Source organism: Thunnus maccoyii, chromosome 2, assembly GCF_910596095.1.
Source record: "Thunnus maccoyii chromosome 2, fThuMac1.1, whole genome shotgun sequence".
Lineage (NCBI taxonomy): Eukaryota > Metazoa > Chordata > Actinopteri > Scombriformes > Scombridae > Thunnus > Thunnus maccoyii.
The window spans coordinates 7,978,874-8,002,696 of NC_056534.1; the positions used below are offsets into that span (position 1 = coordinate 7,978,874).

General features: G+C 40.0%; 12 non-coding genes across 12 annotated transcripts; all 12 read left to right on the forward strand.

The window, feature by feature from the left end:
- Positions 1–10,640: 10,640 nt before the first annotated feature.
- Positions 10,641–10,712, forward strand: trnac-gca. The gene has a single exon. It is a non-coding gene; the product is annotated as a tRNA-Cys (tRNA).
- A 147-nt stretch (positions 10,713–10,859) lies between these two features.
- trnac-gca lies at positions 10,860–10,931 on the forward strand. The gene has a single exon. It is a non-coding gene; the product is annotated as a tRNA-Cys (tRNA).
- Positions 10,932–11,083: 152 nt separating this feature from the next.
- On the forward strand, positions 11,084–11,155 carry trnac-gca. Its single transcript has one exon. It is a non-coding gene; the product is annotated as a tRNA-Cys (tRNA).
- Positions 11,156–11,307: 152 nt separating this feature from the next.
- Positions 11,308–11,379, forward strand: trnac-gca. Its single transcript has one exon. It is a non-coding gene; the product is annotated as a tRNA-Cys (tRNA).
- Positions 11,380–11,531: 152 nt separating this feature from the next.
- Positions 11,532–11,603, forward strand: trnac-gca. Its single transcript has one exon. It is a non-coding gene; the product is annotated as a tRNA-Cys (tRNA).
- A 152-nt stretch (positions 11,604–11,755) lies between these two features.
- trnac-gca lies at positions 11,756–11,827 on the forward strand. The gene has a single exon. It is a non-coding gene; the product is annotated as a tRNA-Cys (tRNA).
- A 152-nt stretch (positions 11,828–11,979) lies between these two features.
- On the forward strand, positions 11,980–12,051 carry trnac-gca. Its single transcript has one exon. It is a non-coding gene; the product is annotated as a tRNA-Cys (tRNA).
- A 154-nt stretch (positions 12,052–12,205) lies between these two features.
- trnac-gca lies at positions 12,206–12,277 on the forward strand. The gene has a single exon. It is a non-coding gene; the product is annotated as a tRNA-Cys (tRNA).
- A 144-nt stretch (positions 12,278–12,421) lies between these two features.
- On the forward strand, positions 12,422–12,493 carry trnac-gca. Its single transcript has one exon. It is a non-coding gene; the product is annotated as a tRNA-Cys (tRNA).
- A 152-nt stretch (positions 12,494–12,645) lies between these two features.
- Positions 12,646–12,717, forward strand: trnac-gca. The gene has a single exon. It is a non-coding gene; the product is annotated as a tRNA-Cys (tRNA).
- Positions 12,718–12,869: 152 nt separating this feature from the next.
- Positions 12,870–12,941, forward strand: trnac-gca. The gene has a single exon. It is a non-coding gene; the product is annotated as a tRNA-Cys (tRNA).
- Positions 12,942–23,728: 10,787 nt separating this feature from the next.
- On the forward strand, positions 23,729–23,800 carry trnac-gca. The gene has a single exon. It is a non-coding gene; the product is annotated as a tRNA-Cys (tRNA).
- Positions 23,801–23,823: the final 23 nt, after the last annotated feature.

Below are 23,823 nucleotides of genomic sequence, written 5' to 3' on the forward strand. Positions count from 1 at the left end.
TGTTTGGGCACTCAAAGCACTTGGTTAATCCTTGTAAACAGTAAAGGTGAAAGCCATATCTTACCACCTTTATACCTTTTTATCATTTCTATGGGGGAAGCTGTGTGAGTCATTGCAGATAATGACAGACTGTGTTCAGCTGTGGATGCATCATAATAAGACTATTATAGTCTATAAATAGTAAGAGGGCTGTATAGTGTGTAACGATGGATACAGACATGTCAATAGACGTACACACAGACAATTATTTAGACATATCAGGACTAGGAACAGCGAAGTTTAGACAATACGAAGGGAAAATCTGACATGATGTGTACTTCATTTAACCAGACAAGCTGACTAAGGGAAGATTCTTTTCTACAGTAATGACCTGAGGGAAAAGATAAATTACATTCTTGGAATCTGCCTGGTAAAACCACAGTCTTCTGCTGTCGGCCACTTGGCAGCTGGAGGATTTGGTGTCTTGCAAAATGGCAGCAGAGTCTTTAAGCCAGCGGAGGTCACTTTTCCCTCCACTTGTTTGAGCTTTCAAGGGATTTGAACCAACATCCTTTCAGTTGCAAGTCTGCTTCTCAAACTATCACACGCTGTTCCTTTGTATGTGTGGGTTATTTGTGTGTAAGTATTTGTTTGTGGATGAATAGAAAATGTGCAAGTGCGTGCATGCATAAATGTGGGTGGGTGTGTTTCTTCAGCGTATGAGCACAGGTATGATGCTATAGACATTTACAAAACCGTGCATGCATTTGTATCCCCACCTGGGTACTGCAGACACCACAAATCTTCACCCCTCACCTCCCCACCACACCAAAGAGAGTCTCCCTCTGAGCTCATGTCTGGAGCTCTGCCCACCTCCTGTCTGAAACAGGATAATACAGCAACTTTGTCTTTATCTATGAGTAGGCTGCCTCTCCTAAATAATAAACCCACTATAAAAAGTCATTAACTTTTAGTTTGTACGCATTTAGCTGAGAGCAAACTTACCTATCTTTGGCTCCCAATGTCTTTTGGGAAAAAAGTATTAATAATCTCCTGATTATATAACTTAACATTATTCCAAAGAGTAATAACAGAAGTTTCTTGTACAGGTGTCAGTTTAGCCTAGCATTACGATTAACATCATCTCAGCTAAATGCCTAAAAAGGCCACATTAGGAGAGTGCAATTTATTAATTTATAATGACTGATTAATGATCATTTTTGTATCCGTGCATGATGTCATGTGCATGTGTGTATGTGGATTGTGGAAAGGGTCAGGATGTCTGAAGGAAGGCTGAACCCAGAAAGCAGGATCCACCCAGAGAGACTCACGCAAGCCTATCAATGGAGCCATTGATACATGAAAGGCCACGGATGGATGGAGGGAGTGTGTGAGAGTGAGTGTGTGTCTGAGAATATGAGAGGAAGAGATTTACGAGAACAAATCCTCCAGATGTAGAGTGTGAAGCAAGCTTCAGACATTCATGTTTGCCCGGGTCAAGACCTTTGAGAGAGTTTGATATTTCCATGACCTGCAGACATTAAACACATGTTTTCCTGCTGCTAAAACCACTCGACTGTCTTTCTTTTCTCTGATCCCTCTTTTATCTTTCATCCCTTTACTTGCAATTCATTTCTTATTCAAGTTACTCAATGGGCCAACCAACTTTTAAGTTCTTCATGTATTCATTGGCCTTCAACCAATGTCCCACTGAATACTGCGAAAACAGAGACTGACAGATTGTTGTGTTTTGATTCAGTGTTACACGCCAGAGGCTGACTGATACACACTGTGATGCATTAGAGGCTTTTTCAAAAGTTGCAAATACCTTGATTTGACAGAAATGCTAATTGTCCCTCACAGGTTTCTGGTTACAGAAAGAGTTTTATTGTCAATAGTGAGCAAGTTAGTTGATTAAGACTAGAGGTAAGCTCAAAAAAATGGCAAAGTTTCATATAACGAGGCTGAATATAGCTATATGGTAGGATCGGCGGATTGATACCTTAAGTATTGATACTTAAGATAGGATAGGATCAATACCAAATAAATAAATAAATAAATAAATATCTCTCTCTTGTTAGATTGTGTTTTTTGATACCTGTGTGTGTGATGAAGAGCCAGTTTGGGCTCAAAACATTGTACTTTTTTTAAATCCAATTAAGTTTTTCAAAGGGAGCATTCAACAATGTTTTGAGTCCTTGGGAGGCAGAGATCATGTTTTGGGCACATGAACACTTGTTAGTGCATGTTCTCATTGTTTTCTGCTGCTTCTGTGCATATATGCTCATGCGTGATCATCTCGTGAGCTCAGAGACAACAGACAATGAACATTCATTTACTGTCTTGTGTTATAAGTACATAGAATTAAATCATTAACACAATGATTCATTAATCATTAAAAAGAAATTCTTAATGTTAACACCCGTCTTACTGCCAGCAAGATAAACACACTTCCTGTATACCAGCACAGACTACGCAGAGACTGTGTCCGATTTTCCATCATTTTATTCTAGTGTCTGAGTTATAAATGTAAAAGCTATGCACTATATAATATCCTCAAAAATGAATAACCTGAATGACAAATGTAGTGTTCATAGCATTCATACCATGCTTTACATTTGGTAAATCTGTAAAGACAGTTACAGCATTAGTTTTAGTAATGGTGCAAAATGATGATAGCTCAGTAAAGAGTAAATAGTGATTTCAACACATAACTGTGAGTAATTACACCCACATATTCATCCGTGCAAAACATATAAAACTGGAAGGAAACTAAAAAGTTAGCCACAATATTGCTACAGGTGGCAAGTGCCTGTGTTTACCTTCTTTGTCCGACACTTATAATAACAATCTGAGTCTGTCATTGGCAAAAACAAGCTTTTAGTGGACGTACTTTGATGGATGCAGTTGCCCCCAACGATAACATTGCAGCCTGTTTTGCGGATGCTGGCTGAAGCGCTCTCGCTCAATGCTGGACCGGTTTCAAAAATTGTTGTCTCCATTAGTCACTTAGACCTAAAATGATGGGAAAATAGGAGCCAGGTGGAAAAACACCAAAGCTTCCCTTCCCTTCTCTAAGTGTTTTTTAAATAACATAATGATGATGGTGATTTTTGAACGTTGAGTGTTTGCAGCTAATTTACTGTACTTTTAGCGTTTATGACATGTATCAGCTGGGCTGAATGGATATGGGTTGAATCATTATCCCACCATTATATCAATCAGAGACAGACAGTAATGAGAAAGACATTTATTTTTGTGGAAACATGTTGATATATCACACTAAAGACCATTGTTGCTTTACTTCCACCACAATTATGTATATTCATAACCAAATTTGAAAATTCAGGATTAGAGTAACTATGTACTCTGTCTCTCCTTTTCACTCTCTTGCCCTGCCCTGTCTGTCACCTTTTCATATCTGCCTCATCTGTGTTCCTTTTCAGTTTGTATTTGTCTGTGCTAACTCTTCCACAGTGAACTATCCAGTCTGTGTGTGGGACCAGCTGTCAGTGTTTTGATTTTCACTTGTTGCTCAGTGTTTCATTGCTACCTGAACTGTGGCTGACACTCAATTTTCATCCGGAACACCTCTGCACAAAGACACACACACACACACACACACACACACACACACACACACACACACACACACACACACACACACACACACACACACATCACTGACATGCCACATGAAAGAAAAGACAAAATGATATGTGTCAGCTGAGATTTCTCTGCATATGTCTGAGCACGTGTGTGTGTTTTATCCACTCTTAATCTGGAAATACAGTTAATGGCAAAAGCACTCAAGGAAATTTCTGTATTGTGTGGATGTGTTCATACAAACTGTGCTCATAGAAATGCAGTTAGTTGCAGTTAGTTGTACTAGAGATGTTTATTTCCCCAAATTGGCTTAGAAATTTTTCAGTGTATATCATAATTTTCTGGAAAGAATTTCTAAAATCATTGTCATCATATTATATAATTATTACAGTAACTTGTTAGTAAAGGGTAGCCAGCGATGCAAAAATTAAAAAGTTGAAAGTTAAAAGTTAAAAGTACACATTTTCCTGCTCATTTAATCCCTTGAGAGAGTGACCATTCAAGCATCTCCATCAGTTGAACAGATATGAAACTCACCTGGATGACTCATCAGAAAAAAACACACAAACTCCTTTAAAAAAACTTTTTTTTTTTATTAAAAAGGTACAAGACAGTGTACATAAAAAAATATGGGGATAGAAGTAAATTACGACTTTCAGTGAGCAGCATATAGTATTAAGAAACATCCAATGATTCCACTGAGCTTAAAATTCAGTTGCACCCTCTGCTAATGATGTTGAAGCTGGAGTTCAGAGTAGAACTGTCAATTTTTTAATAATTTAGTAAAACGTGTGTGATGTTTTTGTCCCTGAATGCACCAACATAGCATTTTGAACTCTGAGTTCAGCTACTGAGGCTCAAGAGCTGGAGCATGAGCCAAATAATGCACCGATTTTCCAGGAGATGCCATGTCAAACATTCAGTGAAGTAATCATTGAACAAGCCTCACCATTTTAGCATGCTTACATTTGCTAATTTGCATTAAAAACAAGGAGTGCAGATGAAGCTGATAGGAATGTCATTAGTTTTACAGGTATTTGGTCATAAACCAAAGTATTGGACAAGTTATAATTTTGACCCAATGATGATGCTTGAGAAGAAATTAAGAGATCATCAATTCATCCTGAGGGGGACATGAACGTGTGTACCACATTTCTTGGCAAACCATCCTATAGTTTTTGAGACATTTGACTCAAAACCACAAATGAGAATCACATGGTGGTGCTAGAGGAAAAGTCAAGGAGTCATCAAAGTCATTAGGATTCATCCTCTGGGCATTATGGATATCTATGCAAATTTTAATGGCACTCCATCCAATCGCTGTTGTGGTGGACTGGCCAACCAGATGACAGACAACATTACCAACCATCAAAAACTAAGAAAAACTTTCAAATGTGACGTCACTGTTGGTAGAAATACGTCACACACAGCTCCCTGCCCACTTCATCAGTTGGTAGAGACAATAAGAGAAAGAGAGAACACACAAACGGCCTTGTAGGTGGGAGGAAGCAGGTGGGGAGGAAGGAGTAAAACCTTGATTTAAGGGATATGGTCCACTTCTATGTGTGTGTGTGTGTGTGTATGTGTGTGTGTGTCACAGATCACACTGTTCCTACAGCCCCAGGAATGAATAGCATGCGGATATTACTTTTATGCCCATATCTGTGTTTGTGTGAGGAATGATAATGAGATTCTTGCCTACATCAAATAGAGTAGACTTTTGCCACCACATAAAACTACATAAACTTCTTTAAAGCCTTTACTCATGGCATTAGGAGGTAAGATGAAACTTTAATGATCCCCTTAAGGGAATTAGGCTGTTGCAACAGCAAACAGAATCATACTACATCAAAGTGTATTAGAATATTATGATAAGATGTAAGACCACAGCAAGAGAAGGTAATTTCAACATATACCAGTTACACTATTACAACAGATTAAAGACGGTATCCTGATCCTCTTCTTTCGTTCTTTTTTTCTTTCTTTCTTTCTTTCTTTCCTTCCTTCCTCCCTTCTTTCTTCTCACTCTCCCCAGCACTCCCATTTCTTGTAAAATGGTCATTTACTTATATAATATAGAAATATTTTTAATTATTATTAATAATGTGGATTATCCTTAAGTAACTGTGTTGTAAAGGTCAATGGTCATAATAAATCATATGTAGATGTGATTTTTGGAGACAGTAAATTCAACAAGATTTCTCTCAAAATCAATGTTTGGCATTAACCATGGCCCGCGGCTACAAAAAGTTACTCTGTGGTCACCAAGTTTTATCCGCATACTGCAAGCTTTTGCCAACGCAACGTTACAGTTCCAGAAACATCCCGATTCCTTTGCACCTTTTAGTTCAACATTCTATGAAAACAGCGAACAGTACTTGTCGCTGGCTAGCTACCGATATGCCATTATGGCATGGGTATGGTGTCTATCACCTATCCGGGTGGAAAGGTGTGGAGAAAATCCCCACTTACAGTTTGACAATATTCTCAACAACAGTTGCCATCTTGCTTTAATAAATGGGGGAGAGTGGCCCTCCATAAGGGCTTGTAGGCAGATAGAGCAGGAAAAGGTGACACCAAGTGACAACCTCCGGGGCTGAAAAAAGAAGCCAATGTGGAAATGCCAAAAACTGCAGTTCCTCAAATGGACACTTGAGGCTTGCTCAAGCCTCAAGCTTGCTCACCTCCATGTTAAAATGCCCAACTTTACAGCAGAAATAAACATGTTCACAGCCTGGTACAAAAAACGGTTTTGGTCTCTAGCTAATTTCCCCATTCATGACAACTGTACAGGGATGAACTCTTTTTATAACTCACTTGTTTAATTTTTATTAAGCTGTAAGGTTGTGCATAATTAAGGATGTGGCCACTTTGAGTGACAGGTCTGTAGCCACTAGGTGGCTTGTTTCAGCAACCAGGCTTCATTTGGCCCACCTCAGCTCCACCTCTTTGCCCGTTTTGGATTAGCTGGGTTAGATGTGTCATCACGGTGGCTATGTCCATATTCTTTACAGTCTATGGGTGACACCTAGCTCCTCCTACTGGTGGCACTGTGGCACTGGCAGAGATTTATCATGCAAAAGCTTCAAGTCTCAGTCTAAAAAGTAAAATATCTTCTGTAGCAGCTCAGTGCTGATATAGAGTATAACAGCACTGGGACTTTTAATTACACATGATCACTCCGCTTTACAGGTGTTCTAATAACTGTTAATTACAATAACAAAAATATAAACAACGACATTCAGTCTGTTAAGAAAACCAAGCTGAAAACAGTCTTGGAGCAGTTTTATGGATCCATCCGGACAACTAAAGGGGAGCTTTACAACATCAGCAGCAACCTTGGGCTTTGGGCTGTTTTAAATCATTATGTCGACAAACCTCCAGTTAGCTGTTCATGGAATTTAAAGAGGAGCTATTATGCTCATTTCAGCTCTAAATTTTGATTTTTGGACTTCACTAGAGTAGCTCTGCATGATTCAAAGTTCAAAAAACTCCTTATTTATCTCACACTGGCCCTTCATGCAGCCCCTTCATATACACAGTTTCTCTTACACTCCGTTTTAGCTCCTGTCTCTTTAAGGCCCCCCTCCGGATGAGCCCACTCTGACCTGATTGGCCAGCTTTACGTATCAGAGTTGTGTAACTTTTACCGTCATTATTGTGAAGAATTTACAGGAAGTAAAAACATGTTCCTCACTGAATTAGCAGAGCTTTGTTAGCGGCACTAAAAATGGTCGAAACAACAACATATGGAGCTATTTGGAGCTATGTGTTTAGCGGATCAGTTAGAAATAATGCAGGGAGGAATAGTACAAGCAGAAAGAGCCACAGTGAGATGTTTTATGTAAAGCTGCAGACAACCAGCACACCTCCAACAGGTAAACTACTTGTTTTACTTTGCTGTGCTGTGTAATAGCGTTGTGGCTTGATGTAACTAATCCCAGAGTGGAGCAGCGAACTCGCGTGCTGTGGACATAGCAGATGTCCATATAAGGAAATCCGTTACGAACTGACGTCAGCTCGGGCTGAAAGTAGAAAAAACCGTTGGAAATCGAGCGTTCAGAGCAGTCTGAAGCCAGGGCTTTCTGCTCACAGGGATTACTGCTACATACGTTTACCTCATTATTTGACACATTGGGCACTTTTAACAAGAACATCTGACATTGTGACATTATATATATGTCTGAAAATAAGGAAAAGCATAATGCATCCTCTTTAACGCAGGACCAAGAATTCATATCAGCTAATGTTTTCAAAGGTGTTGTAAAAGAGATTAGAAGGGCAGGGAAAGACAAAACAACATACCACCCCACGATTTCACCTGAAGTCCACCGCATCTGAAAATATTCTGCAACACTAAGTCCAGACAATCCAAAACGTTTACTGAACAAGGTCTGGTACAATATTCAGTTGCACTTAAGATGTAGGAGGGGAATTGGGATCTCAAACCTGACTCATTCATCCTAAAGTGTGACGAGAATGGAGCATTTTACCATGGCGCTGAGCGAAAAAACGAAAAATCATAATGACCCACTGGAGAGAGACAGAGAAAATCGGAGGGGCGCTATGTTTGAGGAACGAGGAAATCCCCTCTGCCCGATAGCATTTCTTGAAAAATTCCTGAGCAAAATTTTGCCTGGTGCAAAAGCCCTCAATCTGCAGTCCAGCAGGGTAACAGCTGCGACAGACAGCTTCTAGTGTACTGACATTCCCCTGGGAATAAACCAGCTGTCACAGATGTTACTCAGGATGTGCAAAGAGGCAGGGACACACATGTCTTACACCAACCACAGCCTGAGAGCCACTGTCATACAGAAACTGTCTGATCGAGGTGAGGGAGATCATGGCAGTGAGTGGGCATAGGTGAGATGCTTTATATAAACATACAGAGACTACGATGTAAATTGTGATTTATAAGTTGCGAAACATAAAAATATAAACAAAAAACTTGTTTGTCTTGCAGTTCTGAAAGCTTGCTAAAAAGTTATTGGAGACCCTCCATGGAGAGCAGGAAACAACAGTTCTGTCTGATCAAGCTGTTAAGTCATCGGAATCACACATGCCACCAAAGTGACTGGTTGCACAATAAATTGAAACATCAGATAAATGTATGTGATACAAATTAGCTGACCTCCTGTAATTTGTAGCTTTACACAAAGTAGCACGCTAGTGTGCAGGAAAATGTTTATGTATTGCTTGGAAACAGTCCAGGCCCAGTCCAGTTGCAGAACTATTTGTGTTGGTGGAGCCAAATAAATGATTAAAAAAACAAACAAATCATAATCTGTTTTCGCTTATTACTGTTAACTAATAAATGGCTCTTGTAGAACGCAATATCACTCTTGAGGTCGTACTGTTATACCGAATATCAGCACGGCTGTGATTATCTTCGGCACTTGGCCTGCAGCTTTGTTCCTATGACTGAACCACAGCTGTGCTGATGATATTCAGGATAACAAGCACTCCTTCTTGTGTGATATTGATATTGTGTGTGATTGCGTTACATTGCCTTTTTGTATTGTTTTACATAAGTTTACATTTGGGCCGCCAAAAATGTACTTTGGCCACTAAATTTAAGGGCTTGTTGGTCCATGAAGCCAATGCTTAAAAATATTCGCGTCTATCCCTGAAAATGCATGATTTGTTCAGCCAGATGCCCAAACTGTTTGAGCATAATTAGTTTCACATATGTATGTATGTCTTGTCTCAAATCATCTTTTATTTCTTCCTATTCTTTCTGAATGACAAAGATCATACCAAAATTTTCAGTTAAACTAAAAACATATAGAAATCTGTTATTGCAAATAAAAATACATTAAAACACATACAAGGCCTCACCTAAGATCCTGGTGACACTAGGTGTTGGATCGACATTGTCCTCCCAAGAAAAACGGCACAATAGGTCGTAATGTCAGTTGCCCAAAACAACATATAGTTATATTTGAGTGACAGATGCCATCTAGTGGCTGTAGTAATTATGACCCAGAGCAGTGGCGCAGTTGAGATGACGTCCATACAAGTTGACAAATGTCCTCATCCTGGGGGCGAGTGGGGTGGACGCGGAATATAACCTGCAGTTGACTTTGCCACATTTCCAACTGCTAGTCGAGACAGTTTTTTAAAAACCATAACTACGATCGTTCCATAACCTTAACCCTGTGGTTATTATTGTAGCCATGACAATGAAGGTTGTCCAACTTTAAGCAGTAGTAACTTTAACCCACACCACATTTCTCTAATCTTAACAAAGTGCTCATTTTAACCCAAACCATGATCTTTCCCTAAACCTTCCCTAAAGGCCAAATGAATAGTATTTGTCGGTTCCAGTTTATAAACACAACATTGAAAGTTTGCCCCTCCTCCCCGGTTCAATGTCACCAGAAGTGGTGCAGCGCTATGTCACTATGTCTTTATACAGTCCCGACCTCACACCCTTTGTACTGATACAGATATAGACACAGACACCGTCACACACTTCTAGTAGGTCATAAGTGTTGATTGTGAGGGATTATTTTTGTAAATAGAATAGTAAATGGACCACACTTACATAGCACCTTTCTAGTCTTCCGACCATTTAAAGCCCCCGTTTACACTAGCAGTCACATTCACACACTGATGGCAGCAAGTTACCACACAGGGTGCTGGTGCAGTCATTGGGAGGAAATTGGAGTTCAGTATCCAAGGACACTTCAACATGAGGACTAGAGGACCCGGGAACCGAACTGTCAATATTCCGATTAGTGGACTACCCGAGCTACCTCCTTAACCACAGCCGCCCCTTGTAAGAGTCTATACTAGGGGTGCGCTTGAATATGAATACATTATTCCACAAAGCACAAATAGTGTTTTTTTTTTTTAACAAATATTTGTTTCATACAAATATTTTAAAAATTATTTGTTTTTGGGAAGGAGGTAACCATGTTGCCCACATGAAAAAGGGAAGTAAACACTCCTGCTGACATTTTAGTTACTGTCTGAATTATCAGTTAAATCATCAAATAAAAAAAGGTTCTGTGATTAATTTTTTTCAGACCCTTTATGACAGGTGTGGAAAAGGGGGTATAGCTCAGTGGTAGAGCATTTGACTGCAGATCAAGAGGTCCCCAGTTCAAATCTGGATGCCCCCTGTATTCCAAAGGCACCCATGTGTCATGTAGAAGAGGAGAAAATCCTCCTGCTGACATTTTAGTCACTGTCTTAATGATCAACTTAATTAGTAAAGAAAAAGGTTCTGTGATGAATTTGTTGTGACCCTTTATGACAGGTGCATGAAAGGGGGTATAGCTCAGTGGTAGAGCATTTGACTGCAGATCAAGAGGTCCCCAGTTCAAATCTGGGTGCCCCCTGTACTCTAAAGGCAGCCATGGTTGCCCACATGGGGAAGAGGAGGACGTCCTCCTGCTGACATTTTAGTCACTGTCTTAATGATCAGCTTAATTAGTAAAGAAAAAGGTTCTGTGATGAATTTGTTGTGACCCTTTATGACAGGTGCATGAAAGGGGGTATAGCTCAGTGGTAGAGCATTTGACTGCAGATCAAGAGGTCCCCAGTTCAACTCTGGGTGCCCCCTGTCCTACAAAGGTAGCCATGTTTGCCCACATGGAGAAGAGGAGAAAAACTTCCTCCTGACATTTTAGTTACTGTCTGAATCATGAGTTAAATTATCAAATAAAAGGTTCTGTGATGATTTTTTTTCTGACCCTTTGTAGTAGGTCTTTGAAAGGGGGTATAGCTCAGTAGTAGAGCATTTGACTGCAGATCAAGAGGTCCGCAGTTCAAATCTGGGTGCCCCTGTACTCTAAAGGCAGCCATGGTTGCCCACATGGGGAAGAGGAGGACGTCCTCCTGCTGACATTTTATTTACTATCTTAATCATCAGTTAAATTGGTAAAGAAAAAGGTTCTGTGATGAATTTTATTCTGACTCTTTGTAACATGTGCGTGAAAGGGGGTATAGCTCAGTGGTAGAGCATTTGACTGCAGATCAAGAGGTCCCCAGTTCAACTCTGGGTGCCCCCTGCCCTACAAAGGTAGCCATGTTTGTCCACATGGAGAAGAGGAGAAAAACTTCATCCTGACATTTTAGTTACTGTCTGAATCATGAGTTAAATTATCAAATAAAAGGTTCTGTGATGATTTTTTTTCTGACCCTTTGTAGTAGGTCTTTGAAAGGGGGTATAGCTCAGTGGTAGAGCATTTGACTGCAGATCAAGAGGTCCTCAGTTCAAATCTGGGTGCCCCCTGTACTCTAAAGGCAGCCATGGTTGCCCACATGGGGAAGAGGAGGAGATCCTCCTGCTGACATTTTAGTTACTGTCTTAATGATCAGCTTAATTAGTAAAGAAAAAGGTTCTGTGATGAATTTGTTGTGACCCTTTATGACAGGTGCATGACAGGGGGTATAGCTCAGTGGTAGAGCATTTGACTGCAGATCAAGAGGTCCCCAGTTCAAATCTGGGTGCCCCCTGTACCCCAAAGGTAGCCATGGTTGCCCACATGAAAAAAGGAGAAAAACCTCCTCCTGACATTTTAGTTACTGTCTGAATCATCAGTTAAATTATCCAATAAAAAAAGGTTCTGTGATGAATTTTTTTCGGACCCTTTATAACAATTGTATGAAAGGGGGTATAGCTCAGTGGTAGAGCATTTGAGTGCAGATCAAGAGGTCCCCAGTTCAAATCTGGGTGCCCCCTCTCCTACAAAGGTAGCCATGGTTGCCCATATGGAGAAGACAAGAAAGCTCTCCTGCTGACATTTTAGTTACTGTCTTAATCATCAGTTAAAGAAAAAGGTTCTGTGATGAATTTGTTGTGACCCTTTATGACAGGTGCATGAAAGGGGGTATAGCTCAGTGGTAGAGCATTTGACTGCAGATCAAGAGGTCCCCAGTTCAAATCTGGGTGCCCCCTGTACTCTAAAGGCAGCCATGGTTGCCCACATGGGGAAGAGAAGGACGTCCTCCTGCTGACATTTTAGTCACTGTCTTAATGATCAGCTTAATTAGTAAAGAAAAAGGTTCTGTGATGAATTTGTTGTGACCCTTTATGACAGGTGCATGAAAGGGGGTATAGCTCAGTGGTAGAGCATTTGACTGCAGATCAAGAGGTCCCCAGTTCAACTCTGGGTGCCCCCTGCCCTACAAAGGTAGCCATGTTTGTCCACATGGAGAAGAGGAGAAAATCCTCCTCCTGACATTTTAGTTACTGTTTGAATTATCAGTTAAATTAGTAAAGAAAAAGGTTCTGTGACAAATTTTTTGTGACCCTTTATGATAGATGTGTCAGAGGGGGTATAGCTCAGTGGTAGAGCATTTGACTGCAGATCAAGAGGTCCCTAGTTCAAATCTGGGTGCCCCCTGTACTCCAAAGGCAGCCATGTGTGCTCACATGGAGAAGAGGAGAAAATCCCCCTGCTGACATTTTAGTTACTGTCTGAATTATCAGTTAAATTAGTAACTTTTTACTTTTAACTAGTTAATTCATATTTGAATACAAATACAAATAATTTAGCTGCCTCATCAAACAATGATACAAATAAAAATACTGGGCCCTCTGCACTTCCCTAGTCTACACATTGATCAAAGAGAGCCAAGACGTTTGGCCAATTACTGCTGATAGAGGCACCAGATTAAAAACATCCTATACATCATTCTGGAGTGCACATGGTCAAACTATATTTGGTATTTGGTTGTTTAATTTGGAGGACTTTGTGCTTGGATCAGAATTTCTTTGCTGTCAAGCTAATTAACAAGCTGCCAAGCTAGCAACATTAGCTAGCTCTAAGAAGTCTGCTGTGTTGCTAACTATTAAGACAAAGCACATTAAAGAACACAGATACACCAACATAGGCTGTGACAAGACTGCCTGATATTCAAATCATAGGATTTCTGCATTCATTTTACTAGAGGTAGAATTGTATATGAAACAGCTCACATTGTCCCAGAGGCCACTCACAGTACTGCAACAAAAAAAATCCCCTGAGGACCAAACAGCATTTTCCCCATAGACCACCGTTATTAGAGACGTCTGTAAAACTGTTGATAGAATGCCTCAGAGTGGAAACAAGGTCTATAATTTTCTTTGTATTATGATTTTTTAATTCATGAAGGTTTTATATCTGTAAAACTTTCAAAGAGCCAAGTAAAGTGATTCATCCTAATGTAAAGTAAATGTGCCGAATGGAAGCAACACAGAAACTCGGAAACTTCTGGGCTTATGCGCCTGGCAAGCAATTTTCACTCAAGTGAGTAGGTGCCATCTATGAGTCCACTATCTCGTTCCTATCACACATCCATGATTCACCCCCTTAGAGGTCAACACTGTTACTGTAAAACATTTTGTCATTGGTAAAACCATAGTAACCATAGTGAAAGATTAGCTCGAATTTAAGCCTACCTCCATGAGCAATTGGTGAAAAAATGGTCGTGTGAGTTAAGAGAGGCCCACCCTTAACCTAAAATTCAACTTCATCAGAAAACATGTAGGTGAGGACAGATTTAAAACATTAAAACATTACAAAATCCTTTTTTATCGTAATTCACATCAAAACCAAACAGCTCAGTGATGGCAAGAGAAATGGGAATTTTCCAAGAAGTGTCGGATTAGTTACTCTGTGCTGGGTAAGCATGGGAATGGAGAGCTGGATGCATGGATGGAGTAATGTAAGTAGAGGTCAGGGATTAGGTAAGCAGCAGAGTGAAGGATTTCCAGACGGGAGAGTAATCTAGACGTGTCGATATTCATCCTCTGGGGAAAAAAAAAACGGGCAAGGAGATTATCTTGATAATGATTGCGTAATCTCAGTGTGTGTGTGCGTGTATGTGTGTGTTATGGCGAGCAGACGGCACAATTAGTCATTCACTCAGTCATGCCCTCAGGCTGCGACTAGACACATACACACACGTCACATCAGGCATGCAGCTACAAAGCTACATACACACTTTTACACACACCAAACCATTGATGAAAGACCTGCGGTGTTACTTTCTCAACTGTGGTTTAATGGATTGGATTTTCCCCTTTTCTCTCCCTCCCTCTCTCTTTGCCCCCATTTTTCCTCTTTTTCTCTTTTTTTCATCTTTCCTTTCCTTTCACTAGTTTCTCCCCACTTCCCTCTTTACTTCTTTCCTTCCTTTCCATCCTCAATCTTCCTCACTGCTCCCTCTTTACTTTCTGCATTCCTCCTCTCATCCAATTGCCCTGTTGTCTGTCATCATTTCTTTCCTTCCTCCTTTCCTTATTCCTTCGTGCTTCCATCCCTTCAGTTCTTCTTTTCCTCCTTTGATCCTCATTACATTCTTTGCCATTTCTTTCCTTCAATCCTTTGCACACCACCTGCCCTCTGTTCTTCCTCTTCATCAATTGCTTCTTCTTTCTTCCCATCCTTTGTTCCCCTTGTCACCTTGCTCCTTCTCTCCTTTTTATCATCACATCTTCCCTCTCCTCTCTCTTGTCTTGTCATCCTTTCTTCCTTCTACCCTCCTGTCCTCCCTTTCCCACTTTTTTATCCTCAGTCAATCCATTTCTACCTTCCTCCTCCTCTTTTCTTCTCTCCTCAGTTCTTCCCTCTATCCAACGTCTTTCCATAATTCCACAACTAGTCATGTTTGTTCTAGAAACCTAAACCATTATAATCCAATTAAAGGAATTATCAAATTATCTGGCTAGACTTACGGTGTCACTCCTTTTCACCATCTCTTTCCCAGCACTCGTCTTATCCTCATCCTTCCCTCCTTCTTTTACACGTTCATACACTTCTCAGGGGTTTAATCAATGATATCACTGCATTTGAATTTCCCCTTTTCTTCCATTGTCTGAGTGCTGTAAATCCCCCCCCATTTGTTATGTTGGAATAGTCTTTTCCATAACTTACAATGGCCCATTAAACACTTGTGTCTGTATATGCATGAGTGTGTCTATTTGGGAACATTTGCCTCATCCTTCTACTGAAAAGAAACTATTTTAAGATGAACGTGTGTCAGAGAGACACAGTGTGTTCGTGTGAGTCTACAATAAGGTCAGACATTAATTGTCTTGCGGGGAAATATGTCCTTGTAACTTTGTTACTGTATATGCCATTGACATTGGAAATTATGTGGAGAAATGCTTCTGACAATTAACAGAAGCTGTTTTTCACCTTGCCTGTGTTTTTTCAATTATTTCCACTGAGGCATGAAATATTCAAATGAAAACGCAATGTCCTCTAAGGCTACCATAATTTGTAAGAACTCTATTGTTTCCATTAAGATCCAAGGGTGAAAAAACTGAGCTATGTGAGTTTGAATATTTGATCAGAAAACAATGCTATGATGAAGCCTTAAAGGTAAATTATGATTTCATATAACCTTGGTCTTTTTTTAAAGTTTTGGTAATCAGTAATAATGGCATTGTGCGCACCTAAGTTAATTGTTGAGAATTGGGAACATAGCGATATCATTAAAAACAGTTGAATGAGGCAAAAAAATATACAATAAAATATGCAGATTTTAAACAAGACCCAATATTGACTTATTTAAAAGAAAAAAAAATACTACTCAACCTGTGCATTGTAACAACTCAACCTTCACCGGACAAGGACATCAATATTGCACAAATCTGAAAAACCTGTATTGCAATGCCATTGTGTCATGACAATATAACACTCCACAGATCAATGAAATCACTCCGCCAAAGGCTGACAGGGATTGGTTGGGGTTTAACATGCACCTCACGTCTCTGGTGTCTTGGTTATAGTAAGAACTCAACATGGTGTCAGAAATGGGATCAATTCTGATTCTATGAGAGAGACGTTGCTGAGAGAAGTAGGCATCTCTCTGGAAAAAGCCATAATCATTTGTCAAGCATCGGAAATGACCGAGGCACAACTGAAACAGATGCGTGAGGAAGATAAGCACGCATAAGAGCGCAATTATGTGGATGCAATAAAAGAAAAACACAAAGCACAAAAATAGAATCAAACAATAGTATTACACCCTGTACTTCATAATTGTACAGTAAGTTTCCTGGTCATAACTTACAATATTTCAATTGCACTTTCTGTTTTACCTCCAAATAAAGTAATGTTTTAGTTGTCTCGGTAAACTTGAGTCCGGACTTCTAAATGTATTGAGTATTTCAAGTTTTCCAGTACCGGATGTTGCACTCTTGTACATGAACAAATATGGCAAGCCCCTGAGCCTCAGGCGGTGCTTGGTACTCTTCGGCATACGGGCAGTAGATCAGCATGTACGGGATATGTTGAGGGCAGAGAGTCTGTACAAGAGTTGGTATCAGTATCAGCAGTTGAGTCGAGTCTAGTAAACAGGTTCTTGGTATACTGAACGCTCTCAGCACAGCAGCGAGGCGAGTGCGTACAGTTACGGTTATACTGTTGTACGGTTGTACTGTTATAACGTGTGTCAGTCAGTCACTATCTGCACTGCTAAAAGCAGCTAAATGTTGTCACACAGTACTCAAGTAAGTTTTAAACACAGTTTAAGGCTGTAATGCTTCTATCTGGTGACATATAAGACAAAGTACGCAGCAGAAAGCAACGGCTTTTGTTAGTGTCGGACTTCATAGTGTGAGTAAATGACTCCTTCCTGGAGGCAGTGCATACCAATGCAGACCCGCCTAATGAACCTACAAATGAATCAGCACTTTAGATTCATTTGTTCATTTAATGCTAGCACTATTACAGACTGTTGAATTGTTTACTGCCTGTTAGGCGTTGTTGTGCCGTTTTCCCATGGTGTCAGCAATAGGTGAGAAATACCAATAGGGTAATTTGGAAAAGTATAAAAATAAGACCATGAAGTTATGTTAAAACAAAAAGCAAAGTAAAACAGCAAAAGTACCAACTGTACATTAGCTTTAAGCTATACTGACAACAGACGCACCAACCGTCTCTGTGGGAGTGTGACTGTGTGTTTGTATTTAGCTCGATAACTAAATGAATTCAGAACTATTATTTCCCTCCAGTCCCTTTCCTTTTTCCCCTTATCTTTGTATATTTATGAAGCGGATCATGAAGCAGCAAGATTTATGCAATTTGTTTGCTCAAGTTGAAACATTGTGAAAGATTCTCACCAACTTGGGCGAATTTGCATCAAATCACATCTTTCAATTGACTTGTAATAAACAGGAATCTTTGTACTTTGTACTGTAGAAAATAGTTAAAGCATCACAAATCAACAAACCACTGGTTAGACAAAAAATAATAATAACAGTGTCATTAAAAATCAATAGTCAAGAAAAAGGAAGATGGACTGGTTGGAGGAGAAGGGAAGAGGACGCCGTCACCTCCAACAAAAGCTTGCCGCCAAGTATGAGGGAAATAATAACATCTTTATAGTACAAATGACTATTTAATTACCAATACTCTGCAAATATGTTTTAGCTCAATTAAATGGGAACATAATAGTACTAAATTAGCCAACAATTAAATGACAATGGGGAAAAAGCCTCAAATCTCTTACTGGACTAAATGGTGCAGATATCATTTATGTACAGTATGTCATTTATGTGTGTGTATGTTTGTGTACAGGTGTGTACCTGTCTGTTAACACACCATACAGCTGCTCCATTGATCTATGTGGATGTCGTATGAAGATCAGGATTGCCCTTATTATCGGATTTAGAAGATTAACACACACCTGCATGGCAGGACTTTAGAGAGCTCTTAGAATGGCGTGTGTGTGTGTGTGTGTGTGTGTGTGTGTGTGTGTGTGTGTGTGTGTGTGTGTGTGTGTGTGTGTGTGGGTGTGTGTATTTATGTGTATCATACACTAAACCATCTTGAAAGGGAGAGAGATGAAAGAAAATTTGGCCATTTGAGCTGCTTCAACTTTCAACTTCCTGCTATTACTTCCCACCATTGATCAATTCCTTCAGAAGGACAATCTACTGCACCCCTGGTGCTGTTTATGGATTTATCAGGACAGAGAGCGAGAGAAGACCGGTCTGTGGCTGTTTGGTGTCTCACCGAAGTTCAGAGGAAGTCGTATCATGTAAACAGGAAACAGTGAGGACAGTGGATGTGACAGCTACGGTGGGGAATGGAAGTCAATCCAACATCCAACATCAAAAACACACTCAAACACATGTACATCAAAATGGAAAACACTGCAGTGCTGCTTTCTTACACGTCTCTCCTTCTTCTAGTTTTTATTTTCATGTTAAAACAAAAATATCAATCATAACATTATATACAAAAAGTATGAACAGCATTTCAAATAAATTGTGCACTGAACTGCAGAAAACAGAAATAAATGCTCAATTACATTCATAGAAATACATACACACACGCACACACAGACACACCCTACTGCAGGATTACATTTATAAGGTGTATATGGTTTCTGGCACGAGTACACACACATGAAGCAGCACGCACTGTGAAGTATTAATATCAAAGAATGAAGGTAGCAGGGAGGGGAGAGAGAGCAGGAAGTCCCCTAAATCAGATAGTGTTTGTGGAGAAAGAGAAGTGGAAACCCAATGCCCCCTATTACCTTATCATATACTGTAGAAATGGGTTCGGTTGTGTGTGTGTGTGTGTGTGTGTGTGTGTGTGTGTGTGTGTGTGTGTGTTGCCTGGTTAGACTTTAAGAGAAGGTGCATTCCAGAAATATTTCTACCTCACAGTCATTTTCTCCTTCAGTCTATCTTTCTCTCTTTCTTTCTCTCCTTCCTTCCTCCATCCCTCCATCTCTTTTCTTACCTCTTGCATTATAACCCTCTCACCTGCCCAGTTTTGACCCATTTTTCTCTCTCCTCCATTTCCTTCCAGGAATTGTAAGAGTTCTCAAAGTTTGGCGATATAAAAGTTTTACTGCCACTTTGATTAATAAAACTCTTACAAAGCTTTTTTTACAAAAGGATTTTCTTTAAAAATACATTGTAAGTTTTGAAGATACATGCATATTGTGCTAGGCAATATGGTTGTACGGGTATATATCCAATAACGATGCATATCATGAAATAGCAAATCCCATATAAAATAAGCAAACTGCAATGCAATGAACTGTGATTCACTGTTACAAACTACACACAAAACAAACAAGACTAAGTGGTTTGTGGGGCTTTACTAGTGCTTTAAGCTAAATTCTAACATGCTCACAATGACAATGCTAACATGCTGATATTTAGCAAGTTAGCATGCTAACATTCTGCTAAAAAAAAGCACTATACACAAAGTAAAGCTGACACTGATGGGAATGTTGTTACTTTTGCAGGTAACTGGTCATAAACCAAAGTATTTAACAAAATAATAAAGACAGGGGATCACCAAAGTTATTGGGATTCATCTTCTGGGGAACATGAATTTGTGCACTAAAATTTGTGCCAATACATCGGGTAGATGTGTACATATTCCACATAGACTGTGAAAACCTTGAATTACTGGTGGTGCAAATGGAAACTCTGGGGATCACTAAAAAATAAAGTCTATTTCATTTATTATATACCAACATCAGTAGGATTCATCCTCTGGGGAGTGTGGAGCCGTTTATTCAAGTCATGTCTTCAGGGAATCAAGTCTCAGATTTTTCAGTGTGTTTTTGATGACCTACTTTACCAGCTTTTTAGAATTCACCTGTTTTCTGAGTATATATTCAAAACATTAAGACAATGACCTTGACTATACAGTGGTACACACCCTGACACACACACACACTTAATATGGTCTGTGAGTGAATGGATGAGTTTGTCCTAAGAGGTTAGTATTCCTCCCCTGCTGACGCATTTCCTCTGCACACATCTCCCTTCAGACTTTTCTTAGCAGCTCTGTAAAACCCACAACTGTGCAAATTTACACAGAAAAACCACCAAAACTTCCCTGAATGGTAAGTTTAGGGAAGTTGCTTTCCTTCAAGCTTGTGTGATATGTGTATTTGCGTCTGGCGTACGTGCCTTTTGAGCAGCTGACGTGTGCACGCGTGTGCTCATCATTCACACCAGCTTGCTTTTTTTGTGACACTTCTGACGCTTTGTTCCAAAAATTGAGAACCTGAATCCGTGTTCGTTTTTGTCTGTTTGCCCTCGTGTCAGGAAAATAACCCTGGTTGGAAAGAGCTGTGGTTGTGCCTCACTGAAAGTCGTTCATCTCAAAAGGTTAACTGCTGGAGTCAGAGAGATGGGAAACACAGGTGCAGGAAAGTTCTGAGTTATTTCAGATCTCTGAGCCTGCAGTCTTTTTTTCTTTCAATTTTATACTGTTTTTTTTCTGTGAAGAATGAGGAGAGGAAATGAACTTAACTGCAATTAGCAGCCATATTCAAGGAATGCAAATCCATTTACACTTTAGAAATGACGTTTATGATCTTACAGTGAGACAGCAGATAAACGCATGTCTTTATCAGGACAGTTTGGCTATGGCGGCTGCAGAGATTGCACCTGCGACATTTCAGTTACACAACAGTCTCTTTAACCACAACCCTGTCACCTTATCTTAACCCTCAGCCTTGCTCTGGAAGTGTTTGGTGAGATGTTCAACAGGATATCAATTTAATCAAAATATGAGGGTTGAATTTCCCAAATGCCTCCTTGCACAATTACTGTCTTTGTTCTTATGAACTTTTATCTAATTAACTTGAAAAGAGGGAAGCTAGTGCAGCTGGAGTGTGCAAAATTTTTGAAAGGGGCTTTATTTCCCTACAATCTAATTTGTTGTTTGCCTTTGCATCATCCAATCCCCGTTTTGTTGGGCAGAAAGTCTAGAATGAGAGCAAAAATATTCTAACTTTCCCCCCGAGGGAAGGAGAGACGTGGAGGGCTTGGAGGAAGGAGGTGCTTCCCCATTTCAAGGCCATCATTTGTTTTTACAACGGAAAATTCTGTCAAAGCTTCACTACGCTAATTTGCAGACAAGGTAGACCTAAGCAGTTCCCCATCTTGCTCCCTTTCAATGACACCTCAGTTATTAATTCTTTCTTTTTTCTTCTTTCTTCTTCATTTTTTTTGCAGATCACTTGAAAGATGGAGGAGACAGACAAGGACCCTCATTCACACTTGGCAGCTCTCCTTATTTCTATAAGCTCTTGTCGTCAACACAGTGAACATGTTATGAAAGTGCATGCAGGATGTGTTTGATGTATGACAGCAAGACCTTATAGGAGACCTATGGAAAACACTTGGTGGCCTGGTTGTGATGGGATCACAGGGCGACGAACAACGGGAAGATTGAGTGTGGCTGGGAAGAAGAGGAGAACATAGAGGAGGAGGAGATGAGGAAGAAAGGGAGCAGGGAAGAGGAGGGGGAGTGTGCAAGGCTTCCAACCCCAAAGGGCAACCCTCATGAAGCTTCAGAAGAGTTGGAGGAAGAAGAAATAGATGATTTTTTTTTCTTTTTGGAAGGTAGAGGAAGGGGACCCTCCTACAGCAATACAAGGGGAAATTCCCACCAATTGAACACCACTCATCAGATCAAAGTGTGTGTGTGTGCGCATGTGTGTGTGTGAAGGCAGCCACCCGCACCTTAAGAGGTGAGGAGGAGAAGAAGAGGAGTTTAAAGGTGAGGGTGGAATGCAGGCATTAAAAACTGCTTGGAAATATGACACTAACCTGTTGCAGCATAACCTAACAGACCTGAACAGAGTTTGTTTTCAAAGTAATAACACACATGCTGACACATTGTATACACCTGTTACAGCAGTCTGTAATTCACTGCTAAAGCATGTCTGCGTCCGTGCAGAAACTGTCATTCTGACTATTTTTGTGCTGTGTTTTAAATCAAACTCTAATGTAAATATCAGATCTCAATCTGAAGTGTACCTCTGTGCAATATTATCATATCATAGTATTTCACTAAATCGTATTGCATCACATTGTATATGACTTTATCATATTATATTATATTGTCTTATATTTCGAGGTTTCAAGCATAGGTCTTGACTGTAAGAAAATTCCTCCACTTAAAACGACAAACCTGAGATTGTAATTAGTGGGCCTAAAAAAATATTCACCCTATTTGTCAAATACTGCTGTCAGCCTTGATTCAATATTATTATTCCAAAGTCAACAGTAACAACTTTAGGCGTCACCTTTGACTCTTCTCTTACATTCAAGAAACACAAAGCAGCCTTCTTCTATTTTTGCCATATTGCCAGAGTTCGCCCACTTGTTACACAGTCAGATACAGAAATTCTCATTCATGCATTCATCTCATCTAAGAATTGACTATTAACATGTGGCGACACGCTCTCCTCAGGCTTTATACTCTGTAGCATTAAAAAACTCCACCTGTAAAATGCAGTCAGAAGAATTCCTCCTAGAATCAAAACATGTGAACACAACAGACTCTGTCCTCACGTCACTGGCTTCATGTTTCATCCAGGTCAGACTACAAATTGCTACTCTCTCTATGAATTAGCATCGTCATACTTGGCAGAACTCCCCCACATACACGCTGATTAACAAGCAGTCTCTTGATGGCAGAGCATTTTCTTACTGTGCTCTGCTGCAGAATACTTAACCTCACCCGATCAGAGAGGCAAACACCACTGAGGTTTTTTAATTGAGTCTAAAAACCAACTTTTTCCCTCTCTTACAATGGAATTGTAAAATTGCTACCTAGTTATGGTATTCATTCCTCATTTACAGCCTCTGTTAATAAGGAATCTTCATGTCTGATTATACTCACATTCAGTAACTCTCACTCTCTTTCATGCTCTAACTCTTTATAACAACAGAGTATCCACCTTCACCTCATTAACCAGACTCATGAGCATTAACACCACGCTGTCACTCCCACACTCGCCCCGTAAGCAGTTTAACACAACATAGTTTGTCAGCGCCATGTGCTTTCCCTGAAGATCTTAATGCATTGCACTCTGTATGTGTATTCAAATATCAGGTATGGGAGTGAGAGAAATACTGGCACTGTGTCTGTTTTAGTACACGCACTTGTTACTGGTAATTTTTTTGTGCATTGTTGTATGTGGGTGTGTTTGCATATGTGGTGGTTGTGGGAGTTGCTGACTTCCTACTGTGTGTCAGGTCTTTTTTCCCTCTTTCGTGCCAGGCACTAAATGAGGTCAAAAGTCAAATGTCTCTCTCTCACACATATTGTTGTCAGTCTTTCTTTTCTCTTCCAATAGTGCAGCCATGAAACAGTCAGAAGTCCTAAATTGATGTTGATCAAGGAGCATTGCATTGAGCTTTATAATAGGGGGTATAGCTCAGTGGTAGAGCATTTGACTGCAGATCAAGAGGTCCCCAGTTCAAATCTGGGTGCCCCCTCAATTGGTGTTGTGTCTGTAAAC